The sequence below is a fragment of the Carcharodon carcharias genome, chromosome 29, assembly GCF_017639515.1.
Source record: "Carcharodon carcharias isolate sCarCar2 chromosome 29, sCarCar2.pri, whole genome shotgun sequence".
Taxonomy (NCBI): Eukaryota; Metazoa; Chordata; class Chondrichthyes; order Lamniformes; family Lamnidae; genus Carcharodon; species Carcharodon carcharias.
This window is the reverse complement of record NC_054495.1, coordinates 7,243,033-7,264,873: the sequence shown is the minus strand read 5'-3', so window position 1 is coordinate 7,264,873 and position 21,841 is coordinate 7,243,033. Positions and strand designations below refer to the sequence as shown.

At 44.8% G+C, this 21,841-nt stretch overlaps 1 long non-coding RNA gene across 1 annotated transcript; it reads left to right on the top strand.

Moving 5' to 3' along the window:
- The first annotated feature begins 1,588 nt into the window (after positions 1-1,588).
- LOC121271029 lies at positions 1,589-4,315 on the top strand. Its single transcript, XR_005941657.1, has 3 exons — positions 1,589-1,668; positions 2,395-2,441; positions 4,265-4,315. It is a non-coding gene; the product is annotated as an uncharacterized LOC121271029 (long non-coding RNA).
- The last annotated feature ends 17,526 nt before the right edge of the window (positions 4,316-21,841 follow it).

Genomic DNA, 21,841 nt, shown 5'->3' with positions numbered 1-21,841 from the left:
TTCTCTCTCTGTAGATGCTGCCCAGAGTGCTAATTATTTTCTGTTTTGCGTCTGCTCTCTCTGTTGATTTATCTATTTTGTCACCCACGTGGTTTGCCTCTTCACTGCTAACTCTCCTTTTTCAGCTATAATCATGTTACTTTCCTGTCATTCTCTGTTTGTTTCTTTCTCTTTGTCTCTCTCGCTCTCACTCCCAATCTGCCTTTCATTTTGTCCCTTTTCTCCGCTCTCTCCTGTTCTCTGTAATTGAAGATTAATGTTCAATGAATTGGATAAAATTTGTGTACAGACCCACCTGTGAATGCTCTCTGTTTTTATATTGTGCATTTTAACATTTGTTGCCCTGCATAAGTATGTCAGTGTCCTAAATGTAATAAGGCTGTTGGGACAGGAAGAGTGGGAGTAAAGTTGATACATTTTAAAATTCTTAATCTTTTGTTGCAGAGAGCTTTGCGATTTCTGGATAGCATGCTGCAACAAAGGGTCACAGGAGTCCATAGAAATATATACTAACCCCATAACCAGGTGAAAACTTTATCTTTGGATGATCAAAGCCTACCTAAATCAGCAAAGGAGCTGAATCTCAATGATCACACTTAAGTTAGGTAGTTAAGTACACGCTGTCAGTTTATGGATCCATGAACATTGCATTAAGAATTTGTTTTCGGGACATAGCAGTATGATGGTGCCAGTTGTTCACTTTGGTAGGAAGAATAAAAAAGCAGAGGCTGGGATTTTCTGGCCCTGTTGGGGGGGTCGGGACCCACCGCGGGCGAGGTTGCGCCCCAGCCAGAAGTCCATTGACTTGCGGCAGGGCCGGGAGATACCGAAGTGGAAAATCCCGGCCAGAGTGCGACTTAAACAGAGAACGGGCTGCAAAATCCTGAGGTGCAGAGGGATTGGGTGTTCTAGTGCATGAGTCACAAAAAGTTAGCATTTAGGTACAGCAAGTAATTAAGAGGGCTAATGGAAGGCTATCCTTTAGTATGGGAGGGATTGAACATATAAGTAAGGATGTTACACTTCAGTTATACAGGGCATTGGTGAGACCACATCTCGAATACTGTGTACAGTTTCGTTCCCTTCATTTAAGGAAGGATGTAAATGCATTGGAGGGGGTTCAGAGGCAGTTTACTAGATTGATACCTGGAATGACTGGGTCATCTTATGAGGAAAGGTTGGACAGACTGGGCTTGTTTTCACTGGGGTTTAGAGGAGTGAGGGGTGACTTGATTGAAGGACAGTAAAGTCCCACCATTCCAGCAAAACCTTGGAAACAGCAAAATCACAAATGGGGAACATATCTTTAAACAGGGCTCAATTAGATACGTTCCAGTTGCACAAGGGCAGTACTGGACTCTCCTGTAAAACTGTGGGGTGCAGTACCTGTACAGGACAGAAGGGGGGGAAACTCTGAGCAATAAATTGGTAAAGATTCAAAATTGAATAGAGTCATTATTGCAGCTCTGGACCCAGCAGCTCGGACATTTGTGCGTTAATCCCTTTGTTCGGACTGCACTTCAGCTGAAACCATTCTAGTCTCTGCTACATCATGGCTGCCATCCCCCTGGGGAAAGAAGAGAGAGAGAGAGAGAAAGAGAAGGAACCAGGGATAAACAAACATTGCTCATATGATGGGTGATGCTGTGTACAAAGTCCAAAGCGTGGGTAAGTGAAAACGTGAACAGGGAAGTTGCAAATGGTGGGACTTTACTGCATATAAAACCCTGAATGGCATGGACATGTTGGAAGCAGAAAGGATGTTTCCTCTTGTGGGTGAATCCATAACTTTGGAGCACTGTGTTAAAATTAGGGGATTCCCTTTTAGGACAGAGATGAGGATAATTTTTTTTCTCTCAGAGGGTTGTGCGAACTCTCTGCTTCAGAAGGCAATGGAGGCAGGGTCACTGAATATTTTTAATTTAAGCAGCAGTAGAAAGATCTTGTTAGGCAAGGGAATCAAAGGTTATCGGGGGTAGATGGGAATGTGGAATTCAAAACGCAAGCAGATCACCTGTGATCTTCTTGAATGGCGGAGCAGATTTGAGGGGCCAGATGGCCTACTTCTGCCCCTATTTCGTATGTTTGTATAAGATGTTTTGTACTTAGATGCTTAGGACATGGCTGGGTGCATACAAACTAAATGGTCACCCCATTTTGGTTCACTTTTGAGACTGTTTTCCATTTATATGTATACCAGTTACCTCTGTCTGTCTATTTTATGGCATGATTCTTATGACTCAATCACAAAATATAGTCTAACTTTCTCAGTCATTCAAATAAAAGTCTTTTGAGCTTGCTAAGCCGCTAGTCAGAGTGAAAGTGTTAAGGCCATCCAGTAACAGATTGAAAATGCACTCTTTCAAATTCATGAATCCTTCTGCTTTTATTTAGCATCACAGGACAGTGGAGTCATTTCAGTTGGACATCAACAGCCAGTGGTAAGTAAAAACGTGTGATAATCATGCAACAGCAGCGAGCAACTGATGTCCTTGAAGGTTTATTTAAATCCAGGGTCCTGATCCAGAGGTCTGAGGATCTCCTAGGCGTCTGTGAAAAGCTTTCAAGGGGATCCACCAGTTGTTCCCTGTCTCCACCACCCAGACAATTTAACGTTGAATTAATGCTGATCACCAAAGGTTACGCTATCCAGGGCACCAAGTCTTACCTTCCAGCCCCAAGTTGCTGACCAACACCACATTTTATCCCCTGGCCCTGTACAGGGCCTGAGAAACCATGGTCATCAGTCTCACTTATGCTGTTGGGAAGAAGGTGGCCAGTCTTACTGGGCATGTTTTGCTCAGCTTATCACTAACGGACAAGTGGAAAAGTGAGCGCTGGTGAGCCCCACTGGCCTCGCCAACACACAATCAGCTCCAATGACACTTTATCAACCTTACTGACAGAGTTACGCTGAAGTGAATAGGCTACCATCCTCAATTGGTCGAAGGGTCATGAGGACTCGAAACGTCAACTCTTTTCTTCTCCGCCGACGCTGCCAGACCTGCTGAGTTTTTCCAGGTAATGCTGTTTTTGTTTTACCATCCTCAATGACAGTTTACTAACTTCAGTATAACGGTATCAACCTTGGCAATAGTCTGTCCTTGGCCTGCTGCATTGTTCCAGTGAAGCTCAACACAAACTGGAGGAACAGCACCTCATCTTCCAATTAGGCACTTTACAGCCTTCTGGACTGAATATTGAGTTCAACAACCAGGCAATGAACTCTCTCCTCCATCCTCACCCCCTTTTCAATCCCCATTTTTCTAATAATTATTATATCTTTTATAATATATTTTTCTTTTCCCACCTATTTTTATTATTATTTTTAAATTTATTTCCATCCATTGTTTTATATCCATCTTTTAGCCTGTTTCGATCTCTTCCCCCACCCCCAACCCCCATTAGGGCCATCTGTCACTTGCTCATCCTGCTTTCTCCTCTTAATGTCACCATTAGCACTTCCGTTAGCCAGTATCACCACCATCAACACCCCTTCAACCTTTTGTTTATGACATCTTTTGCAATCTCCCCTTTGCCTCCATCTTTCACTGGCCCTCTATCCAGCTTCACCTGTACCACCCCCTTAAATAGTATAAATTTCACCACATTTCTACTTCTCTTTAGTTCTGAAGAAGAGTCATACGGACTCGAAACGTTAACTCTGTCGTTCCCTCCACAGATGCTGTCAGATTTGCTGAGTTTTTCCAGCAATTTTTGTTTTTGTTAGCAATAGCCTACTAACTTAGGCCCAATGGAGCAAGGGTGAACGTTGAGCATGACATGTGCTTGTGCTGCCGAAGATATTTCCAGGTCTGGAAAAGATGATTGCTCAGCGTCAGCAACAAGTTGTGCAACAAGTAAAGAAAACAAGAATAATATGAAATATGAATGACTTAATTGTATAATTTAATATAGAAAAATGCCTGTGTTACAGGGGTGAAGTGGAATGTTTGTAACATGGGAGGAGATTCTAAGGATAGCCCTGATTTATTTGCTGTTTGCATACGTAAAATATTGCATATTTATTCTGTTCTCCTCTTGAGCATAACGGTAAAATGAGAATGCAATTATAATTGCTTACACTGCGCTTTACTGTAATGCCCTGAAGATGCGTTTTTGCACTAATTAATGAACACGATTAAATCAATACCCAATTATATGCTTGGGAAATAGCAACATTTGGATAGAAAGGGAATAATGCAGCAAAGTTAAAGCTTGGCCATTTTTGGTTAAAAATGAAACCACTTCCCTTTATACACAGGCCCTGCTGCAGGAGATCAAGCACCAAGAGAAATTAGTAAGGAGAGTCCAGTGGCGAAATGCAAGTACAGTTTTAATCATACTTACAAAGTTTTGAATTGACCACCTTCTTTAGCTTTGATCAGAATTTCCTTCAAGCATACAAGTGAGCTTACAAACTGTAAAGTAACAAATTGAGTTATCATAATTCCAGTGACACCAAGTTCCAGTTCACAGTAACTCCTGTCACTTGTGCTTGAGTTATACTGATGTTACTGGGCCCCCGCTAAGGCTGGGAAGGTGTCACTGGAGTTGACAGAGTGCTGACAAGACTGATGGTGATGACGGCCACATCAGTCCTTGCTTTTCCTCTTACCCATTACTTAACAGCCAAGCGAGACTAGATGGCCCAATGAGACAAGACAGCACCCCCTTAAGAGCATGGTCAGCAGAAATAGCACTGCATTGAGCTGATTTGGGTAAAATGTACATTATCTTTAAATCAAAGCCTAATTTCATTTGATAAAATAATGGTTGAAACTTGTGTGGTGGAAAGAACTGGTCAAATGGTTACCATCTTAAGGGTTGTACAGATAATGAACAGTTGGTTACTATTGATCCTGTTAGCCTTAGTGACATTCCCTCTTCTGATTCAGAAAGCTGCAGGTTCATGCCCCACTCTATATATGCCAGCCCATAATCTAGGCTGCCACTCCAATGCAGCACTGAGGGAGTGCTGCACTGTCTAAGGAGCTGTTAAACTCCGTTGTCTTGTTTGGACCTTAAATGCCTCACTGCACCATTGGATGGCACGCAGGGAAATTCTCACGGTGCTCTGGTCAATATTTAGAGTCACAGAGCCATAGAGTTATACAGGCCCTTTGGCCCATTGTTTCTGTGCTGGCCATCAAGCAACTATCCTAATCCCATTTTCCAGCACTTGGCCCATAGCCTTATATGTGATGGCGCTTCAAATGCCCATCTAAATATTTCTTAAATGCTGTAAGGGTTCCTGCCTCTACCACCCCCTCAGGCAGTGTGTTCCAGATCCCAACCACCCTCTGGGTGAAAACATTTTTCTTCAAATTCCCCTAAACCCCCTGCTCCTTACTTTAAATCAATGCCCCCAGTTATTGATTATGCTCCCTAAGTCAACAATGCCCAGAGTTGGCCATTGATCCTTTGTTTCTCTCTCTCCTTTTTCTGGGTGAATCACATCTACTGGAATGACCGTGACACATCAGCAGATCAGTAAAGAAGTCACAATCGTGGAATTGCCGAAACATTCCTTAGGAATGATATTCTTTGATAGCTTCAGGGTACTTATGACATCTTTTTATATTATAGCACTTGTGTTTTTAGCTCCAATTTAAACCCTTGTCTTTTACTGCAGCAACTGCAAAGGAATTCCCAACGTATGCAGCAGTTAATAAGAAGAAAAGGATGGAAATTGGTATGTACAACCATTTTTTAATTTCTGGGCAAGTGCATAGACCTTGAAATTACTCTGTGCTGCCACAGAGGTAGGATTGCATAATGTGTTTTACAGCTACTGTAATGGAGAGATTAACTTATTTCAATATTATTGCCTAGCCCTTATGTTACAACAGAGGCCAAAGGAGTTAAATCCACATTACCTTTGGGGATCACAGAGTACTTACACATAACTCTCTCTCAGGAGATTAAGTGCATGGTTTAGAGGGCATTCAATACTCACCCGGGATAATCTAAAGCCTTGGTATCCATCTCTCCCTTTGGCCCAGTGAGTGAACCCCCAAGGTGTGGCACTTAGTCCTAATACTTAGAAAGACCCTGATTTGTTCCTCATCTACGCTGCCCTAGCTGTGCCCGCACAAGTTCATCCTCCCTCTTTATTATCGTGTCGTGCCTCCCACGGAGTGCGACTCCCTGCTGAAATCAGAGCAGTTTGGGCTGTGGGGCATCACCTTCCAGAATAATCCGATAAATTTCATTGCTGAGGCCCGCATGTGGAGAGCAACCATTTGACCATGTGCTGCAGGACATCGCAAACAAGGGAGGAGAAAGCATGGATTGATATATTGCTGGAAATTTCAGACAAAAATAATCGATGCCCGGCTAATTGGTGCCAAGGACTCCAACGGTTGAAGAAATGCCACTGCCCGTGGTTTTAAATGAACTGGTGTTAGGAGTGTTTCCATCTGCACCTCAGGTGGCAGCTTTGCATTGGACACAACAATTGCAGCATGGTTGAAGACATAATTCCGGGTGGTACGAGAGGTGGAGCAAACACTGACATGTCATGCAGACTATGGGTTTCTCCTGTTTATTGGAAAAGTTAATATGCTGATGTCATTATCTGGGTCATGGGCTTCTTGTTGGGGATGGGGATGTGGGAACCAACAGTTCTTGCCTGTGGTCTTGCATTACCTCAATGTAACTGGCATGGAGTGTTAGCTGTGACCTATACTATATTCTGGGCCTCTCTATCAGATCTTGCATGTATCCTGAATTGAACACTTATTGCAATTTAGCTTCACTCTCAGGTTCCCAGTCTTGCCATAACCTGAGAGAAAATAGGTAAATCTGGAATTTAAAATGTAATTTGACTGGTACCCAACACCTTGCATCAGACCTGAGCTCTGCAGCCCTGCCACACCCAGTGGCAAATGGTGGTGGGCAATGTGGCATCTTCACTGAGGGAAGGGGGGCTGCATAAATGTCCCCATCCTCAATGATGGGGATGCCCAGCACATCAGTGCAAAAGACAAGACTGAAGCATTTGCAACTTCAGTCAAAAGTGCCGAGTGGATGATCCATCTCGACCTCCTCCTGAGGTCCCCAGCATCATAGATGCCAGCTTTTATCCAAATTGATTCACTCTACGTGATGTCAAGAAATGGCTGAAGCCACTGGATACTGCAAAGGCTGTGGGGCCCTGGCAACATTCCAGTAACAGTACCGAAGACTTGTGCTCCAGGACTTGCTAAGCCCCCAGCCATGCTCTTCCAGTACAGCAACAACACTGGTGCATATGCAGCTATGTGGAAAGTTGTCCAGGTAAGTCCTGTACACAAAAAACAGGACAAATCCAACCCAGCCAATTACCGCCCCATCAGTCTACTCTCAATCATCAGCAAAGTGATGAAAGGGGTTGTTGACAGTGCTCTCAAGCAGCATTTACTCAGCAATAACCTGCTCACTTATGCTCCGTTTAATTTCCGTCAGAGCCACTCCGATCCTGACATCATTACGGCCTTAGTCCAAAAATGGACAAAAGAGCTGAACTCCTGAGGTGAGGTGAGAGTGACTGCTCTTGACATCAAGGCAGCATTTGACCGAGTGTGGCATCAAGGAGCCCCAGCAAAACTGAAGCCAATGGGAATCAGGGAAAAAACCCTCCAGTGGTTGGAGTTATACCGAGCACAAAGGAAGATGGTTGTGGTTGTTGGAGGTCAATCATTTCGGTCCCAGGATATTGCTGCAGAAGTTCCTCAGGGTGGTGTCCTAGGCCCAACCATCTTCAGCTGCTTCATCAATGACCTTCCTTTCATCATGAGGTCAGATGTGGGGATGTTGGCTGATGATTGTACAATGTTCAGCACCATTCACGACTCCTCAGATACTGAAACTGTCTGTGCCCATACGCGTCAATATCTGGACAATATCCAGGCTTGGGCTGACAAGTGGCAAGTAACATTTTGCTACACAAGTGCCGTCTTCAACAAGAAAGAATCTAATCATCGCCCCTTGACATTCAATGGCGTTACCACCACTGGATCCCCCACTATCCACATCCTGGCGGTTACCATTGACCAGAAACTGAACTGGACTAGCCATTTAAATACTGTGGCGACAGGAGCAGGTCAGAGGCTGGGAATTCTTCAGCAAGTAACTCACCTCCTGACTCCCCAAAGCCTGTCCACCATTTACATGGCACAAGTCAGGAGTGTGATGGAACACTCTCCACTTGCCTGGATGTGTTTGGCTCCAACAATGCTCAAGAAGATTGACACCATTCAGGACAAAGCAGCCCACTTGATTGACATCCTATCCACCAGCTTAAACAGTCATTCTTCCACCACTGACGAATAGTGGCAGCAGTGTGTACCATCTACAAGGTGCACTGCTGCAACTCACCAAGCCTCCTTCCACAGCACCTTCCAAACCCACGACCGCTACCATCTAGAAGGACAAGGGCAGCAGACACATGGGGAACACCACCACCTGTAAGTTTCCCTCCAAGTCACTCACCATCCTGACTTGGAAATATATCGGCCGTTCCTTCACTGTCACTGAGTCAAAATCCTGGAACTCCCACCCCTAACAGTGCTGTGGGTGTACCTACACCACATGGACTGCAGCGGTTCAAGGAGGCAGCTCACCACCACCTTCTCAAGGGGCAATTAGGGATGGGCAATAAATGCTGCAATTGTAGTGTTAATTCAAGATGTGTTCCTCATCACAATAACCCATAGGCTGTAAAAGTGTGCGGTCATGCGCTTTGGTAGCAAAAAATCAAAAGGCAGACTATTATTTAAATAGAGAGAGACTCCAAAAAATGCAGCACAGAGGGATCTGGGTTCTTAAGCATGAAACACAAAACGTTGACATGCAGATGTGGCAAATAATTAAGAAGGGAAATGGAATTGGTATTGCTAGGCGGTTGGAGTTTAAAAATAGGGTAGTCTTGTTACAACTGTACAGGGTGTTGGTGAGGCCACATCTGGAGTGCTGTGTACAGTTTTGGTCCCCGTATTTAAGAAAGGATATACTGGCATTGGAGACAGTTGAAAAGAGATTCACGAGGCTAATTCCTGGGATAAAGGGGCTGACTTATCAAGAACGGCTAAACAGGCCTTTATTCAATTGAGTTTAGAGGAATGATGGGTGATCTTATTGAAACGTTCACGATTCTTGACAGGGTAGATATTGAGAAGATGTTTCCACTAGTGGGGGAATCTGGAACCAGGGAACATAGTTACAGAATAAAGGAACACTCATTTAAAACTGAGATACGAAGGAATTTCTTCTCTTGGAGGGTAGTGAATGTCTGGAATTCTCTACCCCAGAGAGTTCTCTACCCCTGAAAGTGTTCAAAGAGGAGGTAGATAGATTTTTGAAATATTGGGGAGTTGAGGGCTATGAGGAGCTGGCACGAAAGAGGAGCTGAGGCCTGGGGCAGATCAGCTATGATCTTATTGAATGGTGGGGCAGGTTTGAGGGACTGAATGGCCTACTCCTCCTCCTACTTATTATGTTCTTATGGGAGTCCATAGTCTGCTCACCACATGACACAGCGGGAAGTACAATGGATTTGACACAACAGGGAGTGCAACTCCAATGTGGTGTCAAACCATATTTAAAAGGTGCTTGAAGGTCCCTTTGACCTTCTGGATTCTTGTTAAGCCCTGTGCATTGACCCAGGCCCTGTCCAGAACTGATTGAAATGTTCATAGAGTGGGTGTACTGCTGCTTGAACTCTCTTCAGTTCGGATCTTCTTACAAGAAGATATGGGGCGGAATTTTACACCAGTGGGATTTTAGAGTCCCGCCGAGGTCAATGGAGTTTAGAATAGCTTGCCGCATTTTATGGACCTCTCCCTGCTGTGATTTCGACCCATGGAAAAGCTGAGGCAAGTGCGATAAAGATTTACAAGGGTGACGCCTGAATTGAAAGGGTTACCTTTCCAGAAGAGGCCTGGGGCCTTTTCCCCAGAAAAGGATAAAATGATTGATGACCTGATAGAAACCTTACAAAATGTGAAAAGAGCTGCCTTTGAAGAGGGGGCATGTGGTGGCATGGTGGTATTGGCACTGAGCTGGTATTCTAGAGACCCAGGGTAACGTTCTGGGGACTGGGGTTTGAATCCCACCATGGCAGATGGAATTCAATAAAAACCTGAAATTAAAGGTCTAGTGAGGATCATGAAACCATTGTTGTAAAAACCCATCTGGGTCAAGCATGCCCTTTAGGGAAGGAAATCTTCCATCCTTACCTGGTCTGGCCTACATGTGACTCCAGACCCACAAGCAATGGGGTTGACCCTTAAAGGGCAAATTAGGAGTGGATAATAAATGCTGGCCTAGCCAGTGAGGCCCACATCCCATGAACAAATAAAAAAAAAAGTAGAAATGATGTTTCCATGTGTTATGGAGTGCAAAACAGGGGCCTTAGAATTAAGGTAGCTGCTAATAAACCTACAAAAGTATTCGGAAGAAGCTTCTTTTCCAGGGGAGTAGTTAGAATGTTGAACTCATTAGCACAGGGAGGCGAATACCTTAGACGATTTTAAGGGGAAGCTGGACAAGTCCATGAGGGAGAAATGAATAGAAAGTAATTTCGATAGGATGAGATGAAGTAAAGTGGGAGGAGACTTAGTGGATCACAAGCACTGGCACAGGCCTGAATAGTCTATTGCTAAGCTGTAAAATTCTATGGGTGGGAGATAAAGAGACAAACACGGACATTAAGCTTTCCTGAATATTAAGTAATAACGGTTAAGTAATACGGCTGGAATTTTGTTTACAGTTCTGGTCACTATATTACAGGAAGGACATAACTGCTCTGGAGAGAGTACAGAGGAGATTTATAGGAAAGTTGCCAGGGCTGGAAAATTGCAGCGATGAGGAGAGATTGGATAGGCTGGGGTTGTTCTCCTAAGAACAGAGGAGGCTGAGGGGTGACCCAATTGAGGTGTACAAAATTATGAGGGGCCTAGATAGAGTAGACAGGAAAGACTTATTTCCCCTCGCTGAGGGGTCAATTACCAGGGGGCATAGATTTAAGGTGATTGGTAGAAGGATTAGAGGGGACATGAGGAAAATCTGGGTGGTGAGCATCTGGGATTCACTGCCTAAGTTGGTGGTTGAGGCTGAAATGCTCAACTCATTTAAAAGGTACCTGGATCTGCATCTGAAGCACTGTAACCTGAAAGGCTACGGACCAGGTGCTAGAAAGTGGGATTAAAATGAACGGCTAGTTTCTGTTTCTTGGCTGGCGCAGACATGATGGCCTCTTTATGCACCTAACTGTTCTATGGTTCTAAGATTCTATAGTTATGTTTGAAGGCTAAAAAGCCCGGCCTGTCGCCTAATTGTTTGATCTTAATTTTGTAGAAACGGTTAACCATGGAAAAAATCCATCAGTTGCAAAGGTAGGGACTTACAAACTTTTAATTGTTTTACTGTGTACATTTTAAATTAAAAATAACACTGTCTACAATGCACACAATAAAAATTATACCAGTTGTCTGTGTCTGTAAGTTCCACATCCCTAATCAATAACGTACTATCACTGAACATAGGAACTAAAGCCAACCACATGTACTGTCCTTTTTTATATGATTTCCTATTTCTGACTCACAAGCCATGTGCTGTGAAGCTAGGATGTCCTCATGTTTATGGGATAGAGTTCAAATTACTCTGACCTATTATGGTGCGAAGTCCTTGGCTGCACATAAACAGAAAACGATTTGGACTGTGTTATAACTGATGTAGTTGGTAAATCCCCAAAGGAAACTTTAAACAACCGCCATAACCTATCATCTTAAGTGCTATGTTTGAGATGCGACTCTAAATTCAGGAATCAGACTACCAGCTCTCGAGGCTTTACATTAAATTAAATGAAACATTTTATTAATTTACACAGGTTAAAATATATATGCACATGGCTATAAATTTCGACTATCATAACTTATAACAAATTTCCAAACTTATCTCCATTATGGCAACAGCAACCCATAGACTTAACCAGACACCAGGCAAAGCATTTTCACCTTATAAATTCAAAATGAGGTTCTTTTCACTTTGGTTCCTATGGTGACCGTTGGAGGCTTATAGCTGCTTTTTATCTCACATTGCCTCAGCTCTACATTCGCAAAATTGTTGAAGTTATACCTAGCACCGCTCATTGAATGTAAATTCTCATTGTTCACCAGCCCCTTCGAACAATATTTTTTTTTGCAAAAATATACTTTATTCATAAATCTTCAAAAACATTTTGAACTATTTCAAAATCACCATTACAAAAATACAATCAAGTTCAACTTTAACAACATGAATCACAAGGTGTATCTGTACAAACAATGAATATTACAATCATTTGCAGACATATATTTTGAGCTGTATATCCGAGGGGCTCTACACAGTTCCCAGTTCCTCGGTGCACTGTGGCAGAAAGGTCTTAGACAGCGACCCTTCCCCATTGCGCCTTTGCAGCGGCTGCCCCAAGCTTTAGTGCATCCCTCAGCACGTAGTCCTGGACCTTGGAATGTGCCAGTCTGCAACACTCGGTCAGGGACAACTCTTTGCGCTGGAAGACCAACAAGTTTCAGGCAGACCAAAGAGCGTGTTTCACCGAGTTGACGATCCTCCAGCTGCAGTTGATTTTTGTCTCGGTGCGTGTCCCTGGGAACAGCCCGTAGAGCACAGAGTCCTGTGTCACAGAACTGCTCGGGACGAACCTTGACAGAAACCACTGCATCTCTCTCCAGACTTTCTTTGCAAAGGCTCAATCCACAAGGAGGTGAACAACGGTTTCTTCCCCACCACAGCCACCTCGAGGGCAAAGTGCAGAGGGGGTGAGACTCCTGGCATGTAGAAAGGATCTGACGGGGAGGGCCTTTCTCACCACCAGCCAAGCTACGTCTTGGTGCTTGTTCGAAAGTTCTGGTGATGAGGCATTCTGCCAAATGACTTTGTCAGTCTGCTCAGGGAACCATCCCACAGGATCCACCCTCTCCTTTTCCCTCAGGGCCTTTAAGAAGTTATGTGCCGACCACTGCCTGATGGACTTGTGGTCAAGTGTGTTTCTCTGCATAAATTTTCCCACGAGGGACAGGTGGTATGGCATAGTCTAACTACTTGGAGCATTCCGCGGCATCGTGGCCAGACCCATCCTTCGTAACACTGGGGACAGGTAGAACCTCAACATGTAGTGACACTTGGTGTTTGCGTACTGAGGGTTTACGCACCGCTTGATGCAGCCGCACACAAAGGTGGTCATCAGTATGAGGGCGATGTTGAGCATGTTTTTACCCCCTTTATCTAGAGGCTTGTACATCGGGTCCCTGCGGACAGGATCCATTTTCGACCTCCAGATAAAGCGGAAGATGGCTTGGCTGATCGCCATCACACAGGAGTGTGGAATGGGCCAGACCTGCAGCAACAGCGAGAGTGCCTCATACCTGATGACCAGGTTCTTACCCACAATGGAGAGGGACCATCGCTCCCACATGCCCAGTTTCCTTTTCATCATAGACACTCGCTCCTTCCAGTTTCTAACGCATGCCCTGGTCCCTCCGAACCATATCCCCAGCACCTTCAGGCCGTCAGCCCTGACAGTGAAGGGGACAAAGGATCGGTCAGCCCAGTTCCCAAAGAACATGGCCTCGCTCTTCCCACGATTTACCTTGGCTCCCGAGGCCAGTTCAAACTGGTCGCAGATGTGGATCAGGCTGTGCACCGACAGCGGATCTGAGCAGAAGACGACGACATCGTCCATGTACAGGAAGGCTTTGATCTGAGTGCCTCCACTATCTGGGATCGTCACTCCTCTTATGACAGACTAAAATTCCAGTGTAAATCTAGGCTCCACCTTAGTGTGTGGCACACCATCTTTAATTTGTTAGCAAGACTTTGCTCTGGACGTTTCCAACAATCTGGTTTTGATCAGCAGTTGTATAACATACAGGAAACTGTAGTGAGGCTTAATATAAGACCAATAATGTGCTTAACTACAGTAAAAGACAATTTAGTATGTAGCCATTCTGTATATCTGACATCATTCCAATTATGTTGGCACCCTGCCTAATGTTCAATGTCCGGTAACCAGGGATAAGATGGATGGGGAGGAGCAGAGGTCTCAGTGAGGAATGGGGTTAAGTGACTCCCACAGCTACATTGACTACAACTCCTCACACCCTGCTTCCTGTAAGGACTCCATCCCATTCTCTCAGTTCCTTCGCCTACGTCGCATCTATTCCGATGATACCACTTTCCAAAACAGTGCTTCTATCGTGTCTTCCCTCTTGGGCACTCCTTCTGTAGTTAAGCACAGTATTGGTCTTATACTTAGCCTCATTACAGTTTGCCCTATGTCCTGCAACTGCTGATCAAAGCCAGATTGTTGGAAATGTCCAGAACAAAGTCTCCTTCTTCCTTGACCGAGGTTTCCCACCCATGGTGGTTGACAGGGCCCTCAACCGTGTCCTGCGCCTCTGCCCTCACACCTTCCTCTCCCTCCCAGAACCATGATAGGGTCCCCCTTGTCCTCACTTTTCACCCCACCAGCCTCCATATCCTCTGCCATTTCTGCCAACTCCAGCACGATGCCACCACGAAAAACATCTTCCCTTCACCCCCCCCCCCCGCCCCCGGCGGCATTCCGTAGGGATCATTCCCTCCGGGACACCCTTGTCCACTCCTCCGTCACCCCCTACACCTCAACCCCCTCCCACGGCACCTTCCCATGCAATTGCAGATGGTGCAACACCTGCCCCTTTACTTCCCCCCTCCTCTCCATCCAAGGGCCCAAACACTCCTCTCAGGTGAAGCAGCGCTTCACTTGCACTTCCCTCAATTTAGTCTACTGCATTCGCTGCTCCCAATGCGGTCTCCTCTACATTGGAGAGACCAAATGCAGACTTTTGGTCTGTCTGCAAGCATGACCCAGACCTCCCTGTCGCTTGCCATTTCAACACCCCACCCTGCTCTCATGCCCACATGTCTGTCCTTGGCCTGCTGCAATGTTCCAGTGAAGCTCAACGCAAACTGGAGGAACAGCACCTCATCTTCCGACTGGGCACTTTACAGCCTTCTGGACTTATTCAGTTCAACAATTTCAGGTCATGAACTCTGTCCTCCATCCTCACCCCTTTTTGATTCCCTTTTTCAAATATTTATTTTTTAATTTTTATATATACATGTTTTTCCCATCTAGTTCTATTATTATTTTTTAAATTTATTTCCATTTGTTGTTTTATCCCCACCTTTTAGCCTATTTTGATCCTTGCTCCCACACCGTCCCCTCCCCCCACCCCACCCCCACTAGGGCCATCTGTCATTAGCTCATCCTGCTTTCTCCTCTTAATGTCACCATTAGCACCTCCTTTAGCCAGTATCACCAGCATCAACACCCCTTTTGTTTATGACACCTTTTGCAACCTCTCCTTTGCCTCCACCTATCGCTGGCCTTCTATCCAGCTTCACCTGTCCCACCACCCACCCCCACCTCCCACCCCCCTTAAACAGTAAATAAAGTCACCTGGACTCAAAACGTTAACTCTGTCTTTCTCCCCACAGGTGCAGTCAGACCTGCTGAGATTTTCCAGTTTTGTCTTTGTTTCAGATTTCCAGCATCTTTAGCATTTTGCTTTTATCTTGGGGCTAAGTGAAGTGCCTGGACACACAAGACAGAACAAACACTGATAGGCTTAATCCAGGCCGGCTTATATTATGCGGCACAGGTTGAAATAACAATGTCAGCCAAATTTTGGATTTAATTTGTTGTGCCTTTTATAATGGCCCAATATAATGTTAATCTCTTTGTTTTTCAGCCAAGTGAACATGCCAGCCACCATTCAGATCCACAACATCCAGACACTCGCTCCAACATCCCCAGTGTAGCTTCTTCCAAAAGTGCAGTGGCCTCTGCCTCTCTGAAGTTGTAACCACCAGGACATGTTTGCCAGTCATTATTAGTGCTTTTTCTCTGTTATACTTTTTCACTTCTGAGTTTGTGCAATACTCCATCACAACGAAATGCTCTTGACTTTGATGCGTGAATGTCACTGGTATTCATTCATTAGCCTCTGCCACATCCTTGCCCTAACTATGAAAGCACATCTCTCTGTGGTTTTGATCCTATCCCTACTCAGACTCTCTCCAAGCTTATTCTGTCTGTGGCCCATCTCTTGCTCTCTTGGTCCTACCCCCACTAAACTGCTGACCATCCAACTTCTCTTCCTGTCTCTAACGCTCAGTAACATTGTAACCAGTTCCTCCTCCCTTGCTGCTGACCCCTGACTTTTAAGTGGGTGGTTACCAGCCACTTCTGCAGCAATCCTATCCTTGACCCCTCCACCTTAAAGTCCACCCAATCCCTAACTACCCCATTCCTCCCAAATCTTTGAATGTGTTGCCCCCCTCCCAACTCCGTGCCCACCCATCTTTGTTGCAACTTGAGTTTGAATCCTTTTAATCAGCCAGTGTGCTGAAATGACTCTAATCAGAGGCAAATGACTTCCTTTGTGTCTCTGTATATGTGTGTGTGATCATTGCAGCACTCCCCATACCATCCTGCCCCACGACTCTCCTCATCCTTCTCAATGCTTTACAGTTTTTCACGCAATTGGCAACAGCATCCAGCTCCAACACCTATCCTCTATGGTGTTACTGAATGTGTTCGCCCTTGCCTGGCTCCACCCTTACCCCTGAGGTCATAGCCAGAAAATCTCATGTGGCGGCTTCTCCTCCCGATTACCTCAGGAGCCCCATCAGGATCTATCCCCGCCTTGGTGCACTCTTATTTCTTATACGTCGTCTGTCGGTGGTATCATCTCACCTCAGGTTCCACATGTACACTGACAGCACTCAGCTCTACCTCAGCCGCTCTGAATCCCTCCACCTCTGTGTCTGCATGTTGAGCTGCAATTTCCTCCACTTAAATATTGGGAAGACTGAAGCCATTGCCTTCTGAGCTCGCCATAAAGTCTATCCCTCACCCTGCCCCTCCCACCCAGCCAAACCCTACTGATTCCATCCTCCTCCCTAGACTCAGGTCTCAGGGTGAAGCAGACTGTTTGCAACCTCTCGTGTCCTACTTGACCCTGAACTCAGCTTCCAGCCCCAGTACCCTGCAGTACAAAGACTTCCACTTCTGTAATATAGCCTGCGCCTGCCTCTTCAACAGCCAATCTACAGCTGGAACCTTCAACTATTCTCATACAACCTCCAGACTTGAGCATTCCCAGCCTCGCAAGCTCACCATCAACGCCACCCACTAACCCATTTTCCACTTCCCACAAACCTTTTGTGAGAATAGATGTTACTTTTTTTAAAAAGTTTTGCAGAATATTGTGTTAATCTGTAAAGAAGACTGGGTGTCTGTGTGTGATTTTAATTAAGCTGAGCAACAGTTTGATAGGAGAGGTTGTCTGGGGGTTTGGAAACATGAAAAGGATAGAGATGTTAAGTTGAGGCACAAGTGAAAAGGCTAGATCCAACATTTGCATTTTTAGATAAGTTGGGAGGTTGTTTGAATATCAAAGGGGAGTCAGAGGTAACAAGAAAAATGTTTGCATCTTGCAGGAGTTCAGAGGTAAACAAGCAGTGGAGATATGATACTTCACTGATCCAAAAGCAAAGACAAGATGGAAATATGAAATATCTTATATTTGGAAGGGTTTGAGTTTCAAAGTGGTGTGTGAGAAAACTGGGAATGAGATGAAAAGGAAAAAAGGTATGTTAGAGTTACTGTGGAGAGCTGGATGTCTATTGAGCTGGATTGCTGTTAAGCTGGAGATGGCTGAAGCTGTTTGAGCTGGTGAGGTCGCTGGAGCTCTGTGCTGGAAGAGGAATGAAATTTGAATCACCTATCCACTCAAGCCAGAAAAGTCTTGGGCTGCAGCAAGCAGATTTATTCTGGAGTGAATGCCACCATAAAATAGAAGTGGGTAAAGATCATATGGTACAGCTTAATCAAAGCTATAGCAGTTTGCCTTGTGTAATATTACTGGATTTCTTTCATATTTATGCATGTATAGGGAAGCTGTTTACTTGTGGGTTTGCCCAAGTAGAGAGATTTTTGCGGAATGTTTTGTAAGACTGACCTTAATTATGTAACTGTAATCTTGTGTGCTTAAGTTTTCTTTTACTTATTTTGTTAATAAAACTTATACTTTTGAATTTTAAAAACCAAAACGTGTCGTGGACCTCTTACTGCTGAGATTGGTACGTTGGCTTCTCGTTGTCCGAATACAAAAAAAGCTTCTTTTTTTGCCAAGTTTCCCTCTAGGAGTTGGTTTGAGCAGCAATTAACACCGGCTGTGGTCATAACACTGACCGCACCCTAAGTTATGTGCCCTATATCCTAACCTGTACCCAAGTCCTGTTCACTCATCAGCCCTGTACTGGCTTACATAGGCTCTTGGTTAATCAACGCCTCGATTTTAAAATTCTCATCCTTGTGTTCAAATCTCTCCCTGCTCTCATAGCTCCCTACCTGTGACCTCATCTAACCCTCTCTCTGTTCCTCCAACTCTGGCCCCTTGAGCATACCCTTTGACTCATCAGTGGCTGCCTTGACCTCAGGAAATTAAGAACAAAATCTAGTCCATTGTCTAGAACCAAAACTTGGGAATTTGGTCTCTAAACCTTGCTGTATCCCTATCTCTCTAAAGCCCTCTAACTCTTCCTTTATGATCCTCCTTAAGAAGACCTATCTGATTTTAAGTCTTTATTTACTCCCCTTCAACGTTTCCTCCTTTAACTTTGCATCAGGTTTTATTTTTGGTCTAATTGTTGCACTTGAGGAAGGAAATTTGGCCAGAGCCCCAGGAGACCTCCCTGCACTTCCCTCCATTGCTGCTGCGGACCTTTAAAGAGTCTGACTTTAACGTTGAAATCCAGAGTATGGTTGATTGACCTGGGCTGTGTGCCCCCCAGTGCTGCACTGAATTGTCTACGAAGGTTATTAGCCCCTGGCCTGAATGGGCACCCACACACCTCACCAGGTTCTCTCAGCTGATAGATTGGGTTACAGCAATGTTCTGTCAACTGTTCATCCCGACTGGACAATAATCTGTGTTTTTGTCCCACGCCCTATTTATACCTATGCCTGTGTGTGCTTATGTCTATTCCTTCTTAACTGGTTTGACCTAATCTCAAAAACTAACAGGAAAAATGGGGGATTTAACTTTAAAATGAAAACTAGCACATTCAGTGAAAGTTACATTTCAAATAAACAATGGACAATGTTGTTACATGCTGTGTTCCACCCGTTTGAACCATATTCAAAAGAAAACTTGGAACTCAGTGCCGCTGGTAAAGCTGGCTTTCATTCCCCTTGGCTTAGTGCCATTAAGAAGGTGGTGATGGGTCTTCCTGAATGGCTGGCGTCCACAGGCTGAAAGTGCTTTCCGGATTTCGATCTGCCGGCTCAGTGAAACTTGGAGAAAGATACACTTTCTAATCCAGTACAGTGATGTCAAAGCAGAAATCCACACAAAAATAGTGATTTGGTAGTGCAGAACTTGATAATTACTGAAAAAAGAGACACGTCGAAATTTTTCATCTTGCACTCATCAGGACACTTCGCAAGGGGAAAACAACAATTTATACTGTATGAGGAGAGAGTGCTGATCGGCAAGTGGATGCAGATTGGTAGAGGCATTGCCATAGAGGCACCATCACTGGTGCATTCTCCTGCTTGGCAGTTAACTGTCAGTTACCATCACTGTTGCAATCTCCCTGGCAATGCTTCAACAATCAGAGTCCATCTGCCAACTAATCAGCACTCTCTTGTCATGCAGTATAAGTTCCTTTTTTTCCCCTTATATCAGTATTCTTGCAAAGTGCCCTGATGAGTACAAGATGGAAAGCTTAGACATGTCTCTTTTTTCAGCACTACACACAACGCCGGGTTAAGAGGTTCAGGCCCAGGATGTGTGTGTGTGTTCGTTAATGATCTGTCTTAAGAGGTTTGCTCTGTGCTTGAAAGGGGTCATACAACAGCTTTCTGAATAGTTATTCCCCACTGTCGGGCTTCACATCCAACAGAAAGCTGTAACCATGAGCACGTAACAGACAAACTGGAACTCAATATTTGTACCTTAGCAGTGCTGCAGTGAAATAGAATACCCTAATTCATCCTGCTTTCTGAGGATATAACTCCTACGTTCAGATAGATTTTTTTTTCCCCTTCTCATTATGTCCTGATGTGATTCACATTAGGCCACCTATGCACATGAAAATGGAACAAAAACTAGCCCATTTTTTAACCCTTTGGGCAGGTTCCTCCCACAATCGGTGCCTTTACACCCCCCATGCACATGTCATGTTCTCTCGATTCTTTCGCCAAGTTCCCATGCATCTTTGTGACCTGCACCCAAATGCAGTGCTAATGGGTTACACTTCCTGCAACATCAACATCAGCCTCTTGGACCTAAGTTCACATTCAGCCTGAGTGGGGTGGAGGGGGAGGGATGGTGGGCAGGAGACCTCTCCCTCCATCGACCAAAGTGGCCCTGCTAGAAGCTTGGGCAAGCTCACAGCAGAAGAAAAAAACCCTGCATTTCAAATCAAAAGGAAGCCATGCATTCACATGGCATCTTTCACAGCCTCGGGAAGCCCCAAAGCAGTTTACGACCAATCATGTCCCTTTTGTTACTTATTGGCCCACAGACCTTTAGCGAGATACTTGGCATGGGGGCTGCGGCTCTTGGGAATGTCCCTGCTACACTGAGCTCAAACACTTCCTGGTTTGTGAGCCAGATCACATCTTGTTCACAATAAACTGGCTTGTGTTCTTTGGTTAATGCCTAGCCCATGACAAAGTCAATGTCGGACATTCAGTGACAGTAACAGTGAAGACCCCTGACTCGAGATGGAGGTGAAAAGTGTGAAGTCAAAGCTTCCTTGTTTGTTTACCACTCCAATCAGGTTAGTGTGTTGGAGGGAAGTGTTGCGGAAAGCAATAAAGCAGGAAGGCAAATTCCCCATACGTCAATGACCATGAGGTTATGACAGAGCAAATGCTCTTCTGCATTTTCGTTTTCCTGATACATCCTACCAGAGAGACTCTTTCCTCTCATGTAGGGATAATGTCCACTTTCTCCTTCCATTCCTCATTGAATTAAACTGGCCGTTCAATTAGAAACAATGCTATCAGTTGCTTTATCGTTATCATTTCTTTTTCATTCTTTCACGGAATGTGAGAGCCTCTGGCGAGACCAGCATCTGTTCCCAATTCCTTCCTGCCCTTGAGAGGGTGGCGGTGAGTTGTGTTCTTGAACCGCTGCAGTCCATCTGGTGTAGGGCACACTCACAAGGCTGTTAGGAAGAGAATTCCACATTTTTTGACCCAGTGACATAAAAAGAATGGTAATTTGGTTTCAGTATGTAGTGTAGGATGGTGTGTGGCTTGGAGGGGAACTTGGAAGGAAGCAGTAGTGTCCACATTTGTTTGCTGTCCTTGCCCTCATGGGTGGTAAAGATCGCGGATTTGAAAGGTGACGTTGATGGAGATTTGGCAAGTCGTTACAGTGCATCTTGTACTTGATACACACTGCTGCCACTGTGCGTCAATAGTGGAGGGAGTAAATGTTTAAGGTGGTGGATATGTTGCTGATCACAAGGACTGCTTTGTCCTGGATGGTGTTGAGCTTCTTGAGTGTTGTTGGATCTGCACTCATCCAAAACCTTGAGAGTATTCCATCACACTCCTGACTTGTGCCTTGTGCATGATGGACAAGCTTGGGGAGTCAGGAGGCAAGTTACTCACCTTGGAAATCGCAGTCCCTGACCTACCCTTGTAGCCACAGTATTCACAGTCCAGTTCAGTTTCTGGTCAATGGTAACCCCCAGAATGTTAATAGTGGGGTATTCAGTGGTGGTAATA